The sequence below is a fragment of the Excalfactoria chinensis genome, chromosome 17, assembly GCF_039878825.1.
Source record: "Excalfactoria chinensis isolate bCotChi1 chromosome 17, bCotChi1.hap2, whole genome shotgun sequence".
Taxonomy (NCBI): Eukaryota; Metazoa; Chordata; class Aves; order Galliformes; family Phasianidae; genus Excalfactoria; species Excalfactoria chinensis.
The window spans coordinates 1,310,468-1,331,313 of NC_092841.1; positions in this window are offsets into that span (position 1 = coordinate 1,310,468).

The following is a 20,846-nucleotide window of genomic DNA, read 5'->3' on the forward strand; positions in this document are numbered from 1 at the left end:
CGGGCGCGGAGCAGGGGCGGGCGCCGAGCAGAGCCGCGCCGGGCGCTCCGGTAAGGCCCGCCCCCCGCCGCCGAGTCCGCTCCTTACATCACTCGGGGCCGGCGTCACCGCACGCGGGGCGCCGCTCCGCAGCCGGCCCGACCCGGGCCGTGGGTTCCCCGGAGCCCTCCGGCCCTCCCGGGGCAGCGCGCCCCGCCCGCCGCCGCCTCCCCGTCCCGCCTGCCCGGCCGGCCCCGGAGGGCTGCGTGGGATGGAGCCCGTGAGGCCCTATAGCACAGTGCGGGGCCGTGGGCCCCTCCGGAATGCGCGGGATGTGGCGCGTGGGGTCACTGTCCCTATAGAGCTGTGCGAGGGTTCGGTCCCTATAGCGATGCGTGGTGTCCGTAGGCATGGGGTGTGATCGTTACGGGGGTGTGCAAAGGATGTGGTCCCATTGGGACAGCCGGCTGTATAGACCCTATAGGGGTGCAGGGGACAGCAGTGTCCACAGGGGCATGTGAGGAAGGGGGTGTGGTGGCTGTAGATGTAGTCTGTGCAGTCACTATAAGTGTGTATGCACTGGATGTGTGATTGGGCATGAAGTTGCAGTAGTTGCAGTAGACTTTGTAGGTGTGTTTTAAGGACCCTGTGGATGTACACTGGTTAAGTTCCCTGTCAGTGGGATGTATGGTCCACATGGATGGTGTGAGTGACCTGTAAATGCAGGGGGGTTTGGTGTGAGACTGTGCAATTAGGTGTGAGATGCCAGGGTTGATGGAGCCCATGTGTCTGAGCTGGGCAGCCAAGGAGCAGAGCTCCATTACCTCCTCCTGAGGTTTCTGTCCCAGGACAGCTGTCCCAATACAACAAAGTACTGGGCAGGTGTCCAAAGTCAGGGTCTCTAAGAAAATTTGGCTTATTAATAACCTAAAAATAATACTGCTGTGTTGTTAGTCAAGAAACCAGATGGGAAGGGGTACAGGTTAGTAAAGTATCTAGGAGCAAGGAATCAGATTCCACAGGATCTGGTAGTAACAAATCCTTGTACTTCCTAATGGCTCTATAGGAGCAGCATGGGTGGTAAATGGTACTAGGTCTGAAGGATGCTTCCTTCTAAATTATCTCTGCATGTGGCAGGTCAGGCAGTGTTCACCTTTGGGTGGGAAAATCCAAAGGCAAAACAGAAGAAGCCAATTAGCTCAGGAATTGTAGATATGGAAGGAGGCGTGCATGCATGGCTGTTAGTTCGCTGAGCTTCCTAGGAAGAAGAGGATGATGTGTATCAAAAAGGAAAGACACAATGAATAAAGAAATAATTATGTATCTAGGATTTGAGATTTTACAGGAGCAACTTTGTGTGAAGGGCAGCTAAGTCATCAGGAGCCCAAGTTGTTGGTGCCATGGGGAGGAAGGAGAATAGGCCATTCAACCTCTGTGTCTTCAATTCTTGTATACACCTGAATGCTCTGTGCTGCTTTTAGGTAGAGATATACTGAACAAATTTTAAGGCTGCAGAGGCCCAGGTCTTACAGGAATCGTCTTTTGAATCTGAAGTACCTGGAGAGGTAGAGAAGATGGTAAAGCCAGTGCTGTGGGCAGCAGAAACCCCAGGCTGATCAAGGTAAGCTGAACCAGTAACTACTTCTGAAGCTCAGTGCCCCCAAAATCTCCTCGCTGGACCTCTCAACAGTGAATCATTGCCTCAGACTACATAGGTTTAAGTGCCCAGAGCTCACGGATGGACACACACTTTGTGACACTCTGAGGAGAACCCATGGGTGATGAGGTTGGCAACACAGACTTTAGCTCTGCCATTTACATCAGCTCCGGTGCTGGGGGTGACTGGGGAAGCATAGAATGGCTTGTGTTGGAAGGGACCTCAAAGATCATCAGTTCCCCCCACCCCCCTGCCACCTCCTCCCTCCACTCTGCAACAGCCCCAGTAGAGCAGGGACATGCTCAGGACTCAGTGGCTGGCAGCTGGTTGAGCTGGTTTAACACATCCACCCTCCTGAACTCTGCCTCCTGCGAGCCCAGCTCGACTCCGTCCCTCTGGGGATGATGCTTTAGTTGTCTCACAAAACCTTATCTGAAATGTTGCAAAGCAGATTCCTTCCTTCTCATCTTCCATGAAGGAAGCAGCAGGTTTGGCCAGTACTGGGAGGCCATTTACAAACATTAGGGGCCTTCCAGCTCCCCAGCATGGCTTCATCAAAATCACCATGCTAAGGATCCTTAGCCCAGAGCTGCCTTGAAGCTCCATCCCCTGCCCCTTCTTTTCCAAAGCAGGTGCTTTGCAAGGCCAGGATGCTCAGATCTTCCCCACATCTGATATCTTTCTGCTCTCTTGGGCAGGAAGTGAGGTCTGCATAGAGGCATTGCTTTAGAATCACAGAATCATAGGATGGCCTGGGTTGAAAAGGACCACAATGATCATCCAGTTCCAACCCCCTGCTATGTGCAGGGTCGCCAACCAGCAGACCAGGCTGCCCAGAGCCACATCCAGCCTGGCCTTAGATGCCTGCAGGGATGGGGCATCCACAGCCTCCTTGGGCAACCCCTCTAGGGAGGAGACTTACTGCTTCAGGGGAAAGCCAGCATCCTCACACTCATGGGCAAGGCTCCCTGCCTGAGGCAGTCAGGATCTTGCTGAGATCCTATCTTCTTGAGACATAAACTCTATTGACACTCCTCTGTCCTTATGCCAAGTGTTACAGTGACATAGAAATTGTCTTGTGAAACAACATCCCCTGGAGAAGAGCACTGAGCAGTAAGTATCCTGCCCTAGAGAAAAGGTTGGGTCAGAAAATTACATTTTTAGTGCACCTGGACAGAACTGGCTGGGATTTGGACTCCACTTGCCGGTGTGGTACTGCTTAGACCATACTGGATGGAGGCAATTTGATATCCAGACACCTCTCCCTCCTTCTGCTCCATTTATCTATGAGCACACTAAAGAAGGATGAAGCCTCCACAGACCTCCTTTATAACCCCATTGCCCCTCCCTTAGCCAAAATATCGGGATGCAAAGAGCTAAAGGTGGTGCAGAAGGGAGCAATGAGTCCCCGAGGAGCAATATCTGATTTCTGGAACTTTTCTGGGTTTCAGCTGCATTGCTGCTGCAGAAGCAGAGGACAGCAGCTGAGATGCTGGCAGCAGAGCAGGGCCGCCTTCCCACCTAGAAGTCACTACGAGATCTCTGGTGCTTTTATCTCACATCCCATCCTCCCAGGTTGTTTTGATCAGCGTGCACGGTTCGGAGCTGTTGCCTTGTTTATCTGCTGTGCTGGGTGCTTTCATCTGTCTCCTGGAAATCCAGCAGCTGCCGGCAATGAAGGGAAGTGCAGTTTCAGTGCCTTCTGTTAACTTGTACCCAGATCTGCTCCCCTTTTGCCTCTTTTCCCTGCCACCACTTGGTCGGACTCGGATGACTTTGTGAGGAGTTTGTAATGAGTCTGATGTGCTCAAAAGCTGATTCTTCCCTGCCAGGGGATTAAATTGTGACCGTGAATCTTTATTAAAATGAGCTCGGCACTTTGAACCTAATTTTTCCTTCTAAAATTAATGTCGCTACAAAAAGCCAGTAACAGGAGGTTGGGGGATTATTTCTATGAAGCTGTTTTTTTTTCTCTTTTTTTCCCCTTGCTTGACTCAGTGTAGGCTTGCTGTATGACTGTAGTGAGATAGAGAGCGGATCTTAGGTCTGTTTTAATTGGAGAGCTGCTCAGTTTCAGCTGCAGGACAGATAGTGAATGGAAACCAGTCAGGGAAAGGTGGGGGGGACAAAAGCAGATGTTGGGAGGGCAGGGGGCTCACAGGGCCAGGTGGGATACACACCTACAGCATCTTGAGGCAGGGACAAACTAGCTCAGAAAAGGGGCAATCCATCAACCCCTAGTAGTTGTTTTATCCCCTGGAGCCTGAGAGAAATCTGTGGTTTATGTGGTTTTCTGCAGTTTGAGGAACATTGGCTGTCTTTACCCATGGGAACATCTTGCTTCTCTCGCCTTCTTGCCATCCATCCACCCAACTGCTGTGGCAGTGAGTGGCTGCAGGCTGTGATGCCGCACACACAGTGACGTCTGTGTCTGTCTGCAAAGCATTCCCAGCACTCACGCTGTGTTTTCTGTCTCAGTGAGGGGTGAGGGAGCAGTGACTGCCAGGGCTGTTGGCAGATGTGCACACAGTTCTCCAGACCCTGTGCATCCTGAGGTCCCAGCACCAGAGCTTTGGATCAGCACTTTATCACTGCGCTCACTTGGAATGTCCACATGGGCTGTCTGTAAGCAGAGCATGGTAAAACCTCTCAGCAAATGATTGATTCGTCATTAATCATCCAGGTTTGTTTGCAGGGAAAGCTTCCGAAAATGCTCTTATGGCTGCACCGCTGCAAACCCCAAGGTCCTGTCATGCACAGAAGCCAGCTGGGTGCTTTCCAATGGAAGAAGCCCTAGCACAGAGCTGACCAACCAGACCCATGGAATGCTTCAGAAATGCTCTGTGTCCTGTATGGAACGGTGACAGTGCCTGCACAGCTCACTAACACAAGGGCAGATTTCTCCTGCACCTCCCAGCAGCTCCATCAGCATCCAACAGACCAGGTTGTCCCATTGGAGCTGGCAGTTGTTCTTCCACTCATGCTCAATAACCTTCATCACCAACCAGTCTGAGCCAGGAGAAACTGTCCAAGTCAGCAGAGAAGCAGATGGAAGGAACCAGACTCAACACATTGCAAACCTTACACGGTCATTTCCCAGCCATGGGTCAGATGTGGATGATAACTCAAAATGAGAATTACTAACCCCAGTGTTGGTGATCATTGATCTCAGACAGCTTCCTCTCCTGGATGCTTTTCTGGCTGTAGAACTCTGAAAGTCTTGTCTCCATTTCTCCCAGCATACTGAATGACAATACTGAATGGGATGGGATGAGATGAGATGGTATAAGACAGGTTAAAAAACAGAGCAGTTGTTCAGCAGAAGTAGACCAGGCCATGGGTATTTTGGGACTAGGTGCTAAAATGGAGTCTGCAGCTTGCCAAAACAATGGGATTCCTGTATATTTATATGTATATATGTATATATATACAGATATATGTATATATGTATATATATAGATATAGATATAGATATAGATATATGTATATATGTACAGATATATATGTATATATATACAGATTCCTGTATATATATTCCTGTTATTCCTATATGTATAAGCCTAGCCTATCAGGCTTGCTTTGCAGTCAGGATACAGAGACATGGGGAGGCTGTGCAGCAGATCTGCAGTAGCTCTTTAAGGAGATACTCAGGTCCTGGGAAGAGTAAGGTCTGAGGTCATATCAGTGGGTGTCACACAGGTGGTGACTGCTGGGGCTGTTCCCATCCTGCTGAGCACTGTGGCTGAATCAGAGCCCACGGGAAGAGACAGGGCAGGAATATTGGCCACAGATCCAACTGGTGCACAGCTGCAGCACAAGCCTTGTGCTGGAAGGTTGCCTGTCCCCTTGCTGTGAGCAGAGGCCATTCCTGCTGCCTGGTTCACAGCGCAGAGCACAGCTTTGGTGAGCCTCTGAGTCCTCCCCAGAGCCTCCTTGAGGTGTGCTGGGGAGGATGGGGGGCATGGAGCTGTCTTGGAGGGGTTTCCTCTGCTCCCACACTGCTGGTGGTGTGATGTGACCCAGCTTTCATATGGAGGTAATAATTCTCCTGAGGTCTTCTCATTGCTGTCTTTAAAGAGGATAGCTGTAGTTCAGGAGAACAGCCCATTGGGTGCTCAATCCCCCTCTTTGCAGCCAGGCTGTCTGTAGGGGAGATCTGTGCATCAGGCATCAGGCGTGGCAGTGCCTTCAGGCAGCATGATACATCCTGCCCTTGTCTCTGTAAGTCCCTCTGTTTCTTTATGCAGATCAATTTTACACCTTTTCTGAAATCCCCAGAGATGAGCCCATTCTCACTGGTTATCTGTAGGCCAGGCAAGTGGCCAATAATGAACAGAGCCTGAAGCACTCTGAGATCTGGATGTTTTCTAAGGCTGTGAGCAAGACCAAAGAAAGACCAAGCCCCAAGCTTGCAAAATTCAGAAAAGACAGAGGGATGGGAGCACTGCTGGCATGGCAGGGCTGGATAACCATCACCCTGCAGGTGAGCAATGTCAAGTCACAGAGCACAGCTGCTCAGGCAGTGTCTCTACCACTACATCCCTGGGGCTAAATGGGAACCTCTGCCTTAAATCTTTGTGCTGCTGCTACTTCTGTTGGTTGTGCAGCCACAAGCTGGTGCCAGGAGTGCCCTGCTGACATGCAATGAAAGGAAAGCTACACTTGTGTTGTGTGTGGGTGTGTGCAGCATGGGCTTCTTATTGGAAATTCCCTTCCTCTCCCTGCATGTTTTCCCTTTGGAAATGAGCACAAATCATGGCTGTGTGATGCCAGGACGCTGTGGTGGTGTTCCTGGGAATACCCACGTGGTTCGAGGGCATTTTGTGCCAAACTGTGTCAACTCAAAAGTGGCTGCACAGCACTGATGTGCTGAACAAACGCAAAGAGCAGCATCAGGAATGTCCACCCTGCTGCCAGACAGCATAACCTGCGCTGTCCTCAACAGCCACCCAGCCAGCATGGCATGAGAAGAGAGGGACTGGAGAGACAAACCTGATGGCAAGTGATGGAAACTGCAAGCCGTGTGGAAAGGTGAAGGATTCATGAGCTGTATGGCCAACAGCACAGCAGTCCTGGACTGCAAGGAGAGGGAGTTTGGAGTCATAGCTGTGATGTCAGACTGCAGATGGGTAGAACTGGTCACGCCCCTCCAATAACAGGAGCATCCATGCCCTGCCTGCTGCCTGGCTCCATGCTTTGTGTTCATGTGCAGAAGGTTTTATGCTGCTCTCTGCTGCCCAGCCCCCAGCTGCAGCAGGTTGGGGTCAACCTGCACACATTATGCATGACTGCAGGCAGACATAACAGACTTATTTCCAGGGCTAGTGGGCCAAAAGCCCCAGGCTCCGGATCAGTCACTCCAGCAGCTGCTTGTTTGGAGTGCAAAGCCCACAGTTCAGATCCTTCCCTCTGCCTCTCCCCCTTTCCCAGTGGAAGCAGACTCAAGGCAGGCTTCTCCCCCCATGCAGTGTGCCTGTGCGTGGGGAGCTGTGAGCAAACCTGCTTGGACTTTGGAACTTCCCCACTCAGATTTTATTAATTCTTCCTTTGCAATAATCCTCAATATGTTTCGCTTACATTCAATGAGCAAGAGGGGAGCACTGCCTCAGTTAATTGAACTCCCACAAATTCCCATCGCGGCTGCGGAAAGATTGCGCTGCCTCGAAGATAAAGCAGCCTCTTTATATTTCAAAAGGTTAGAGATTAGATCTGGTTACCGTTACACTTTTATTAAAATTCTTATTTACATTTATTTTATTTTATTTTTTTTTTTATTCTCATTGATGCAATTACAGAAAAAGAAAGAACTTTTTCAGTTTGTTTTTTCAGCATCAAAATATCCCCAGTCAGGAGCTTATATGCATGTGGAAAGGCAGGGCCTGGATCCCTTCCCTGCAGATGGGCAGGGAGGAGCTGGTGCAGGCACTGCCTGTCTTCCTTCGTGCTCCACACTGAGAACTAGCACAGGGCTTGACCGAGTTTCTCAGGCTTGCAGCAAAAGGGGGGGGTGTTGTATCTGAACAGAAGGTCCCTGCAGTATTTATTCTCCTGGGAAACAGCTTTTGGTTATATCCCAGATGTGAAGCTCGGGTGAATCTGCAGTCTGGCATCTTGTGCTTCAAGCCCCCAGTGGTTCTGATAGGGATGCAGAGCAGAGCTCCTGTGTTTATACCAGGTGAATCTTTGTGGTACAAAGGTATTACAGCAAGAGTGCAGGACTCAGGGCTGCTACACATACAGCTTCAGGTGAGCTACTGCCTAAAGGTAATGGCAAGGGCAAGGGAACCCAAACCTATGGGTAACAGCATAGAAGCAAATCCAGAGTCATACCACACTGAAGGAAGAACTGTAATCCTTAGGAGGACTATGGGGCCCCAGAGCTCAGCCACAGGAGCAGGAGGAGATACAGGGTGATGCTCAGCAATGCTGCTCCTGATCTTGGCAAGGGAAGAAAGAGGAGATGCCATCTCCTGAATGCCACTGACCCCCGTGCTGACAAAAATCATGTTCACTGCAAATCTGTGACCTGCCTGCTCCTTGCTCACACACACCATAAAGCAAGGAGACGCTGAACAGACAAGAGCAGCTGTCTCCATCAACCAGCAGCTCCCTGCTCAGGGGCAGGGAGCATCCAGGGAAGAAAAAAGGAGGATCAACAGAGCAACAGAGGGAGCACGAAAGGCAGCCCTTGCAAACACAGGTAGGACATTGCAAGTAGAGACCAAGAAGATACTGAATTTACTACAGCAGGTGCGAGTCAGCAAAGCACTTTGTATAAAGCAGCATTGGTGGGGCACAGCAACAAAACAGCTTTTCCTAAAAGGCTGCTCAAAAAAAAAAGGTCTTCTTATCCTGTTGCGGGTATGGGACACTCCTCAACACAATACCCAGCCTAAGGAGGTCCCTGCCATCCTCAGAGTGTGCAAGCAGGATGGATGGAGGATAGCAGGGAGGGGAGCAAGGTGGGAGCTGAAAAGCAGAGGGGGGACTGGGTGGGCCTCTATGCAGCAATCTCATAAGGCACAGGGGACACAGCAGAGATGGTTTTGCTCCTGGGTACTTCCTGTGTGCTGACCATGTTTGGTCCCCACCTTGCTTCCAGCCCTGGATAACCATCAGCCACCCAGCACATGGCCCCATGAGAACAGCATTCCAGAGACAGGAGGGGGAAGTTAGGGAAGTTACTGAAGGAGAGACTGAGAATAAGAAGCAGCTTCAGGTCCTTGTCCCTGTGATGCTCAGCAAGGCCCAGGACATCCTCACTGTGCAGAGGGCATGAAGATCCAGCCTGGGGTCTGCATACTTGCACCAGCTCCATATATTCTCTCAGCAGCTGCATGCAAGGAGAGAGCCCACAGCCCTTCCTGCTGGTGGTGTATTTCCCTGACAGCATGGAGATGCTGCTTTCAGGTCCCTGTGTGACATATGGCAGAGTGGGAGTGGAGTGGCTAGAAGCCACATGGTAGCCGGTAGCTTGCCTGTCTCTTCAGGCTGTTTATTTTTATAAGGTATCAACACCCTCAGTCAGAGACTGCAGAAAAGCACTGGAGAGAAAAGGCTCCTTCCCGCAGTGCACCACTGGCCTGCTGTGATGCATAGGCAGTGTAATGGGGGGACTTGGTTGGAGGTTAGGTCGATCACGTTCTGGATCTCCTCTAATTGTCACAGAACATGAAAACAAAAATCCACACCAAGGATTTTTGCCCACTTTCCTCCTGCTTGCAGAGAAGATGCCCTGTGCATCAGGGCCGACATCTCCAGGAGAAACGTGGGTGGGTTACAGCTCTGTAGCCTTCATCTCATCACGATCCATTGCACCTCTGCAGCAGCTTTCTATCCGAGAACCATTGAGTGCAGCATCGTCTGGGATCAGCAGAGATCATTTCTCTGCCCAGCTCTGGAAGGAGAGCAAAATGATGGAGAGCACGCACTGCTTAGGACACTTTTGATTCAGTGAGCATAGGCAGCAAAAGAGAAAAAACATTTAAGTGACACTGGGGTAGAAATTGAGGTTGGTTGAATTGTAATCACCTGTTCTAAAGTCTGGGTTTAAAACCCCTTTTTGATGGGTCTGATGAAACTGGAGTATGAGATCATTAAAATAAAACCCTGTTCACCTTTGTGGAGCTTCAGAGGCATTTTCTGCTACTTGGTTTCTTAGGAAAGGGGTCAAAATGTCCTCCCAGTCCTCCTGTTTTTTAGCAACAACAAAGAAAGAAGCCTTTTTTTTTCTCTCTTCTTCTTTTTCTTCTTCTTTTTCCTTTTGTCTGAAGGAAAGATCTAAGCTTGTGGCAGCCTCAGAAACCTCCCAAGGCATTTTGATGTTTCCTAAACAAAGTGGGAGGAGGTGGGAGTTGGGGAGGAATGGGAACTCTGGTTATCCTCATCTGGTATTGCAGTCCCAGAGATACTCACCTGTCAGAGCAGGTAGGGAGGGTCAGAAATGCAACAGGTGGCAGCTGGGGTGGAAGGTGGTGGAGTTTTGTCGACTCTTTTCAGCTGCAGAACTGAGCTTGTCAAAATGAATGGAAGAGGGTAGTCAAGGGTAGTCAAAAGGACAGACCAAAGGTCAGTCTGTGCAGTGCTTGGCACAGAGCGTGTGGGAAGCAGCAGCCCAAAGTCACCCCAAGAGACAGGCCCTTGCCCAGCAGGGATGGAGAGTTAGTTTTCTCATGAGCAGGCTGCAAACAGCAGCACACAGATGTCTTCACACCTTTATGCTGATTCAGCCAACCAGCACCAACCTCTGTATCTATAAGGAAAAAAGTGGGTGCTTTATGCTGGAATTTCTGTAGGTTTGGTCTGTGGTGAAAAGCTGCCAGGGGAAAAAATGACCTAAGCATGTCAGACTAAACAGAAGCATGTCTTGGACACAGTGTTGGTGGAGAAGCAGTGCCACGAGGAATACAGATGGGGTTAAGAATCTGTCAGACAAAGCCATGGCAGAATGGAGAGTCCCAGCTTGGCTCAGATTCACCCAAAGGCTCTGGGAGCCTCCTGCATCTGTGCTCTCATTCTGTGTTAACTGAAAGCTAGACTTGCAGACAGCAGATAATTTCTAGGTGCTCACAACCCTAACGCCACCTTAATTAAGTTCTTTGGATGAAAATTTCCTTCGGCTGTTGGTTCTTCTTAATGAGATCCAACAAGGAGCTGGGGGAGAGGACAGGCCAGTAGGCACGATGCTCTGAGATGATGAGTCTTTGCCAGTGCTCCTTGGGATTCAGTGCTCTTTGTGCCGGGCCTGACAAGCCCCGTGTCACAGGTAAGGCATCAGGATGCTCCACTGACCTTTTGTTTCCAGCCTGTCAGTTGCAGGAATAAAACTCCAACCTCTTCTGACAAATCCTTTTTCTGTAAAAATAGCAAAACTTTATTCAGAGTAAGGGGGGATAAGAGGTGCTGATAGGCACTGCCCATTCCTTGCACTTGCAAGCAGAACAGGACTAGCAAAGTACTATACAGCCCCACAGCTGTTGGAGCAAATCTTTTGATGGAGTGATCAATTGAGGGCTGACTTGCAGAGACAAAATGCTACCAGCACTGGCAATGTGATTCTTTCCTTGTCAGAAAAGTGAGCAGGAATCTCCCTCCTCACCCAAAAGTTAACCAGCCGGATTTCACATGGTCTGCAACAACAGCTATTATCTAGTTCTGTTGGCAATGATGGTCTCTTTATCCTCATTTTTTCCCCCAGCAAAACAGAGAAACAAACAAGAATCTCAAAACATTTTAAGTTCTGCTTCCAAGTCCCAAGATGTCTCTTCTCCTCCCATCCTTCCTCCCTGAGGCTCAGCCTCACACCAGGCTGCCTACATTTATTTATTTCTTTACGTGTTAAGGAGGTACATTCATTTTGCTGGGTGTTCTCCGGGGAACAGGAGAGGCAGTGAATTGATTTATGAAGTTCATTTGCTCTCAGCAGCGTGCCGGCAGCTGTCCCAGCTCTGCTGCTGCCCACATGGGGCTGGAGGAGGGCGACGAGGGATGCATAGAGAGGGTGGTTGGGGATGCAACATGCACATATGTTCCTGCCCATTTTCCCCTTTGTATTTAGGGTTTCCAGCCCCAGAGTTTCCCCTTTAGTCCAGAGAGGATCAGAGACAGGCTTGGGTGAATGGGCAAGATCACCAAATGTGCCTGACGACCCCAGCTCCTTGGGCAGGCAATGAGTGACAGACCCCTCTTTCCCTGCCCTGAGAGATGTCTCTCACTCTCCTTGCAGCAAGATCTTACTGGGTTGGCCTTATCTGCAGGCTGCAGAGATGTGATGAGCACATGTTGGTGTTGGTGCTGGTCAAACTCAAGGCCATGAAGATTCACCTCTGCTGAAGCTACACCACCTTGTGACCGGGCAACGTTTAGCTGAGGATAAACCACTCAGAAGCCATTCTGAGATGGGTGTGGGGAGTGTCACCATCACATCCTGCCCAGGGCATGGTGGCTTTGGGACAGTGAGGACAATGAGGACAAGCAGCTGCTGGGTGCTGCAAGAGACTTCCATGCATCCCGGTGCCCACATGTGGTGGTAATTTGGGTGCTGTCCCCAGCAGCTCCCTGTGGTCTCTGCTCACAACATCAGTGGAAACCCTGCGCAGTTTCAAGGCCTCTACATTTATGAATTAGTCCTTCCTATTATTATTTGCTTATCAGCTCGCTATTAGAGAGCTCCCTTGGCTGTGCACAGGGATCTGTCCCCTTAGCATTTGCTTTGTTCCGTTAAGAGATTATATCAATGTGTTTGTTCCCCTGTTTACAGATGTGTTGTAATCCTAACTGCTTCACTTTAAGTGTTTAATGAAGGTATTTACTCTAAATTGTTTGCTGGGATTTTCTTCTACAGTTGAGGGATAAGAAGAGGCTGCAGCATGCCATTTCATTCCAACGATTTATAGTAATTGACATTTTATATCAAATGGAGGAGGCTTAACTGGCCTGAATGGTTGTCCCAGCTGAGGCAGTGCTTCTACTTGCAGGGCTGAAGCTGCTGAATTTGGTTACATACCTTGACAGCTTTTAGTCCAAACAAGGCTAAACACAACCTCTAGGCCACAGCACACCCAGCAATGGAGCTTTTACATCCTGCATGGCACAGCAGAGCTGTGCACTCCCTTGTATCCCCCCCATAGCACCCCAGGAGCCTCCCAGCCACTGTCTGTGTTCCCCTCCCAGTGCCTCCACCAGACCTGGAACAGAGCAAACCCGGCCCAATGGCAAGCTGCACAGAGGCCACCTGCAAGCCAGAAGAAGGACTGCATTTGTTGATGGTTAAATGCATGTACTAAGAATAGCTCCTTCCAGCTTTGCTGCTCACCTACCTTATCCTGCTCCAATTACCTAACTTAATTTACTCCAGCTGTTCCTCCATATCTCTATGATCTATTTTGTACCTCCTTCTGGCTCCCCTTTGATTTCACTGTATATTTTAACGTACCAGATTCATTTATCTCTGAAAGTGCCTCTCCTTACAGGAAGACTGTATAAAGCTCCAATATATTTTGTGTTACTTCCATTTCCAGCCTGCTCCCAGCCAGGCTTTGTGGCACACACAGATGCTGGCAGCACAGCAGTTATCTGCAGTACATATTCAGCTCAGGAAACACTTGTTCCTGAATGAAACTCGTTGTCCTGTCCCATTCCCATCTCATTCAGCACGCAGATTTGAGGGGAGAAACTGTGACCTGAATTGCTGAGATATGCCCTCGTTGAAAACAGGGCTCAGCTGCTATCTCACCAAGCTCCTCTTCCAGTCCTGTCTGTCAGAATCATACCTGGCCCAAGGCTTTTGCTGTCATTCTCAGCAGCAGCACCCGTCCAATGCTGCATTTATCCAATTTCCTGTTTTGATATGAAAAATAAATAAATAAATAAATAAATGATGATGTGGACACAAATCTCTGAGCAGCTGGAGTCAGGTAGCAGCTCTGCTCCGTGTTTGATACCGGCAGTGCATCCTCCCTTCTCCTCTGTTCGTTTCGTCCACCGTAAAGCCCGGGGGAACTGGAGAACCCAAGATATCACCGGAACGCACGAGCCACGGATGGGTCCAGAGGTTGAAACCCTCCAGCTGGAAGGCAGAGCCCGGAGCAGCGGGCGGAGGAACCGCTAGAGGGCAGGGACGGACCGCCGGGCTGCGCGGAGCACGGCACGGCACGGCACGGTGTGGTGCTGCACCGCATGGTCCTGCGTAGCGCAGCGTGGTAACACGTGGCACAGTACGGCATTGCTCGGCACGGCACGATACTGCATGGCACGGCATGGTGTTGCATGGCACAGCATGGTGCGACATGGCGTGGTGTCCCATCATATGGCATGGTACAGCACGGCTCAGCATGGTACAGCACGGCTCAGCATGGTACAGCAAGGCTCAGCGTGGTACTGCGTGGCTCAGCGTGGTGCCCCGTGGCTCAGGACGCATGCAAGCCTTGGTGCCAGGTATGGCCAGCCACTATTGTTGCCCAGCCTGGGATCTGGAGCATCCCCATGTGCAGCCACTGTCACAGTTTCCACCCATTGCTCCTGCTCAGGCTGCATCCCACAGCACCAGGGTCACAGCCCTCCAGGTGCCTCCTCAGCAACAAGCAGAGAAAATGAGCCACACTCAAATATGCCCTTAAAGCCCCTGCAGCAAAAGCTGCAATGAAAGATGTAAAGTTCTGTGTGTATGCAAACAATGGGGAGCAGGATGTCCTCGAATATCTGGGAGGCTACTGCTGCTGTATGGTTACCAGCCTTTCCCATGGTGCAGGCACACCTCAGTGTCCAGTTCCACTCATGCTGTCAGTGATGCAGTTGAGCAGGGAATATTGCCCCTCATGCAAACAGCTTTGATGTCTTAAGGACTTTTCCTTCCCTGCCGTGGGAAGAATCTGATGCTAACAAGTCCCATCGGTGTCCAAAGCAGACAGAGTTGGCTGGATCTACTTCCCAGAATGGATTTTTGGTCATTTTGAGGGTGTTCAACCCCAATCCTAGCTTATGCATCATGTTATGCTGCAGTGCACTCATGAGTCTCCTCTCTGGGCATTCAAATGTTTGCTCCACCACCCAGCTCTGCTCTCTATGTAGTGCTGGTGGATGCAAAAACTTGTCCTCAGCATGGGGTGTGCAAGCTCATGTTCTGGCCAAAAGGCAGAGAAATGGGAATTTTCTGTTGGAAACCTGATTTTCCAAGACAATCCTATCCGGCACTGCAGGCTGGAAACATCGCTTGCTGTCAAACACATCCCTGTCAAGCAGCCAAGGGATTACTGCTTCTCTTCCTGCTGGAGCTCCCCAGTGTTTAGACTCTCTCCATCACTCCTATCTGGAGCTTCACACACTCCCTGCTTTCATCTCCTGATGGCAGTGAAGTCCGGGTGCCTTGGACCCACTCCAGGCTCAGCAGGGTACCAGGCATAGAGTGGCTGCCCTTGGGCACTGGTCCCACACAAGTGAGGGTTTCCTTGTCTGCTTTGGACAGCCCTGCCTGCCCGCTGCACCCTCATAGGCAAACACCTCCTCAGCCTGGAATGTGGCCGCTGTCCTTGAGAAATACCTATTTCCCCCATAAAGTGCCACATAACGTGCCTTTTCACATTGCTTTTTTGCCCACGGCTGCTGCTGTGTGTTTGTCTCGTCAGTGAATTATGGAAGATGCTCACAGAGAAATGCAGAATGCTGATGCTACAGCAGCTGGAGAGAGCTTAGCACTGCATGCTGTAAGGAAATTCATCTAAAGCCTTGATCTCAAAGCACTGCAGATAGAGAACCCCTTGGGAGATGAGGACATTGAGCCACTGGGATAAGGTGGGCTTCTTGGGGCTGTGCCCACAGTCTGCTACTCAGGGACACACTGAGACAAGACAGCTTCAGCCTGAGGTTACTGACCAACCTGAACTATGACACATCTTCTGTGTGTCTGTGCATGAAGCATGTGTGCATCATAGGGCTATGGATGTGACATCCCACAGTCCTGAAAAATTAGGAGAATCCATACCATGATGCAGCCCTGCAAATACTGACCATTATAATCACTATAATCACCATTATAATCACTTCACACAGGAGGGGACACAAATGGCTTGAAAGACCAAGGTTGAGGTGTCAGCTATTGGGAGACCCAATGCTGCGTTCTCAGCACCACTCAGCATGGGACCCAGGGGAGCTTTGGGAAGAATCCAGCTGCTTTTACCCCAAGCAGGAGCCCCCAGAACTGACCACCCTGTGTCCCATGTGGTGCTGAGAGTTGGCATCATTTGATGAAGGTCTCTGGACTTTGTAGAGATAATGCAGAACACAGGGTCTGGGGACAGTGAATTCTCATCAGATCCTCTTCAATAAATGCCCTGTTTGCCTCTCACGAGTCGTCGCAACCTCTCTGCATCTGAGCACTGCGGCCATCTGCTCTCTTACATCAGTGATGTTTGCACAGTCTTTGGGGCACACAGAGGAATCTCAGCCCTGGTAATCCACCCTCTGGTCAATATTGGATTTCTGCTTGCTGGAACATTTTAAAACCTCACACTCCAAATATTCCCAAAACATAAAAAAAAACCACTAGGAAAATGACATGAAAACACATTAGCACTTACCTAGGGGGGAAAAATATCTTGATTAAAGTCACTTTTATTTAAAAGACAGCAGTCGCTGTTTTGGTTAACTCTGAAAGGATCACATCAAATTCACAGACAGAATCTGGGTTTCAGGGAGCTCTTTTTGCTAACAGCAAGGTTTTAGTGTGGATTCCTGCAGCTGCACTGTTCGTGGCAATGGCTGCTCAGACAAAGTGTCCTAACAGGGACTCACTCCTTGGCTTTTCTTGTGTATATGTGTCATATTTTAACCAAACAGAAGTGCCCGTTGTCATTGCATGCAAGAATAGCAACGATCCTCCCATCATCCTTTGAGAAAGACATTGTTCAGAGAATCACAGAATCATAGAACAGTCGAGACCTCAAGGATCATGAATCACCAACCCCCCACCACAGGCAGGGTCACCGACCTCCACATCTAATACCAGCCCTGGCTGCCCAGGGCTACATCCAGCCTGGTCTTGAACACCCCCAGGGATGGACGGGGCATCCACAGCCTTTCTGGGCAGCTGTTCCAGCACCTCACCACCCTCTCTATGAAGAACTTCCCCCTGATCTTCCAGCCTCAATCTTCCCTCCTTCAGCTTCATTTCCCCTTGTCCTGCCATTATCTACTCTTTCAAAGATTTGACTCCCCTCCTGTTTATGGGCTCCCTTTAGGTACTGAAAGGCTACAATGAGGTCATTCTGCAGCCTCCTTTTTTCCAGGCTGAACAAGCCCATCTCCCTCAGCCTGTCCTCACAGGGGAGGTGCTCCAGCCCTCTGATCAGCTTTGTGGCCCATTGTGGTTCATTGGTCTTCCTCCACTGCCATGTCACAGCTGCTTACACTGTGTGGATGCATCAGAGTGCTGTGGGCATCATTGTGTGTGGGTGACTGAGTCCCACCCCACGCAGCCAAGCAGAGCATTTCAGCATCACCAAATGCATTCCCAGCAAAATTAGACCAATTTCACGCATTGCCTCAGTCCTGGTGGATCACAAATGTGACAGATGTTCTCTGACTGCTTCCCTTCTTGAAAAGCATGTGAAGGGAACTGCCTGGAGCACAGGACTCCTTCATCCCCACAGGCCCAACTTCACAGCCTTCTCTTGCTTTGAGCACAACTTCCTGCCTACGTTTGCATCCCAAAAAGCTGAGATCAGCCTTGTTGCACTGCAGGCCATGGGCCCATCTAGCCAGCAGCACCTTCTCTTCCAAGTGCAGGCTCCTGCATAGACCAGGGTCCTTCCCAATGAGCTGTCAGCCTCACAGCAGAGGAGACACAGTTGGTGTTATGTAGGATGAGTTAATGGGATCACTTCTCAAGGCTCTGGAAGGAAGGAAGAGGGACAGAGATCCAACTCCGAGGCACTGAAACTCTGTGGAAAAGATGTACATTGAAAACCCTTTAACATCTATTAACAACTACGACCTTTTAATTAAGTAAACCCAAAGTGAGTGTGTAGGTGTTTCCCTCACTGGCCACAGGCCTATCGATGCTCGCAGCTGTGGGCTGCTCCAGTGTGGCAGCATGGAGAGGACACTCACAGAATGAGAAACGGTGGCATGTCCCATAATCACCTACAGCATGGCCTGATTCTGACTTCTAGGCTAAAGGAGCAGAAGATGTTCTCTCATTGGGTCAGGGAATCTGCAGCTCAGCAGTGCAGACAGCGTTGGCTGTGTCTAGCCCAGAGCCCGGAGACACAGGCACCTTGGGTGCAAGTGGTGACAAGCTGTTGGGTTGATGCACTGATGAAGGTGTAGGTGAAAACCATGGACAAACAGTGTCAGGGATGGGAAATGACTGGAAGTGGGAACTGTGAGCAATGATAGCAAGTGTAGAGGACAGACAAGTCTTATGGGTTCCTTCTCGTATTAGCTGCTGTATCTGTGCACAAACACCCAAGCCGGGGATACCAAAGAGGGACAGTTCCTAGTTGACAACAAAGCATGCAAGGTCAGGGGCCATCACAGACCCATGCCCAGCACAGGCAATCTAGTTCAAGATGTTATCAGTCTTCACACAAACACCACAAACCTTCCTTGAGATCACGGAAGAACAGCTAAGCTATTTTATAGTACACCAGATCAGCCACAGAGGGCAACACACCAGCCCTCGTTCCTTCAGATATGAAGATATGACTGCCCCTAAAAGGCTAATTCTGGATTGTGATCATTCTCCAGTGCCCCGAGTTATCAGTGCATTACCCAGACTGCTATCAGCCCCAGACTGTTGGGATAGCTTTGTGTTATATGTCTACTGCTTGTACAACTCTTCCTCTATGTGCCTCTACCTACCAACATTTCCCTCTCATGGGTTGCTGATATGCTTGCAGTTAAGTATCAGGGCTCCTTTTCCCAGATTCTTTTTAGTATCTAGACAGGAGATAACACTCCCTTTCTTACCCATGGGCAATATCTAGAGATAGATGGAAGAATTCAATTGATTCTTAGGAAGAACTTGGCTGCACGGCTCCTCCGCAGCCATAGGATGAGAATCAAAGCAGAGTCTATGATACCCAGGCACGCTCATGTTCAAATTGTCATCATCAACAAAAGCAGCACCAGAAAGGAAGGTTCAGTGCAAGCACCAGATTCCAGCTGTGTAAGCACCTTGACAGCCAGATAGAGCAGAAAGAAACTTCTGGGAACTGATCTGTGAGATGAGAATATATAAGCACAGCTCTCCTTTCTTAGTGCAAGGGGTGATTTCCAGGTCACTGGCATGAAAGTGCTTTAGCACAATGGGGTTGGTGATGCTGAGCTTTGCATGGGCTCCAGGAATGGGTTTGGAATTCCAAGAAGTTACATGGGATGCCTTCAAATTTGACATTTCTGGTTTGGTCACTTCTTCCCATGGTGGATGTTACTGAGAAGCTCTGTGGGAGATGCTGAGCTTATAACACCACTCAGATATGGCTGGAAGAAACCACATAGGGCTGAATTCAGTCACCCAGACTGGTGTCTGGCACTGTCTGAGATACCCAGGGTGTGCAAGGGTCTTTTCACTGTGATATCAGATATGAAATGAGGCTCACGTTTTTCCTAGCATGGCAGCAGGCTACCAAAAGGCATCCCAGCTGCATAAGCATCTCAGCTGCACCTATTTTGTCATCTGAATCCTCCTCCCGACCTTGTATTTTCATGTCACCCTTCTGATAGGGTTCAAATCGCTGAAGCTTGAAGCCTGCCATGTGCTGCTTCTGAGCCTGTGGCATTTGCAGGGTACTGTGTCAGCAGCATCACTTTCCTTGGTTCCAGCTGCACATCTGCTCCACAGAGGTCAGAGCATCCTGGATAGAACCAAATGGCAACACAGACTTTGACAAAAAGCCTTGACACTCACCTCAGTCCTCCACCTGAGCAATACCACTTACAGAGGTAGCACCAGCTTTGTGACAGACAGTTTTTGACTCTTTTATCATTGTTATTAAAAATGCCTTTAAGAAATAGAGCTCAACTGCCCAGCAGCATTAGAAATGGACTGGGACATGCAGGGCAATTACTGTTTGTTTTTTCAACTAGAAGTGATGGATCTCTCTGACCATTAGCAGATCACAATGGATGAAGAAATATCACTTTCATGCACTTTTCATTTTAGATTCAGCAACAGTGAGCACAGCCCAGCCCATTGCTGGGACTGGCTGACAGACAGCCCAAGCAGCACTCATCCCTCTTCCTGCCCCAGAGCCAGATGCAACGCTGTTTGCTGGATGTTCTTGGTACTGGGCTCTGCTTAAACCCTTTCCAAAGAACCTGTCCTCCCTGCCATGGAAAAAAGACTTTCATCCCTTTATGCTGAGTGCAGGAGCCCAAGCTGTGTGTGTGGCTTGGTTGTGTTGAGAATGGTGTTTCCTTACTGGTGCTGCTGCTCTCTCCAGTGCTATCCTTCCCTAGGGTGCAGACACCAGCAAGGGAGCAATAACCCCAGCCCTTGTCTTCTGTGGGGCTCAATGGGATCATTAACTCCTGCCCACTAAAGCTGCCCTCTCCCCCAGGGTGTCAATCCAGTGCCTGATTTGCCCTGCTCTGTCAAGCATGAGTCTTGGTTTTTCACTGCTCCAGTTTTATTGATTTTCATTTTTATGACCAAGGCAAGTGCTGTCATGCTCTGCTGTGAGCAAGTGGCAGCCTTCCCCACACCGTGGCCCCACAGAACATCATTTACTGCCACTTCATGGTCCTCATTAAGCTGGGGCAAGGCTGGGATCAAGCACACCATCCCTGAGAGAGACAGTGCCTCTGCGCTCCAGGTGCTGCCTCGTTGAGGGAGAAATGAGGCTGTTGATGGTCAGAAAAGGAGATGCCAGCAGGCAGGACTCATCTGCTATTCCCACCATGCCCTCAGCAAGGCTCTGCTGTATTCTGCACGTGTTGTCCCCATGAAGGCCTGCAGGGGAATGTGTCTGATGCCAGGCTGCCCACAGGGTCAGTATGCTGTTATCCAAGGCACAGAACACGAGAGCAGACACCATGGCATCTTGCAATGGTGAGGGCTGGGCATGATCTCTGCCACCTGTTTGACACAGAAGGTGAAATCTCCCTGTGCTGGTGACACAACTTGCCCCAAACCTTCACCTGTGTGGAGGTCTACGTGGGGTCCAGGGCCAACATAAAGCCATGGGCTGGCCAAGAGACACCCTCCAAATGA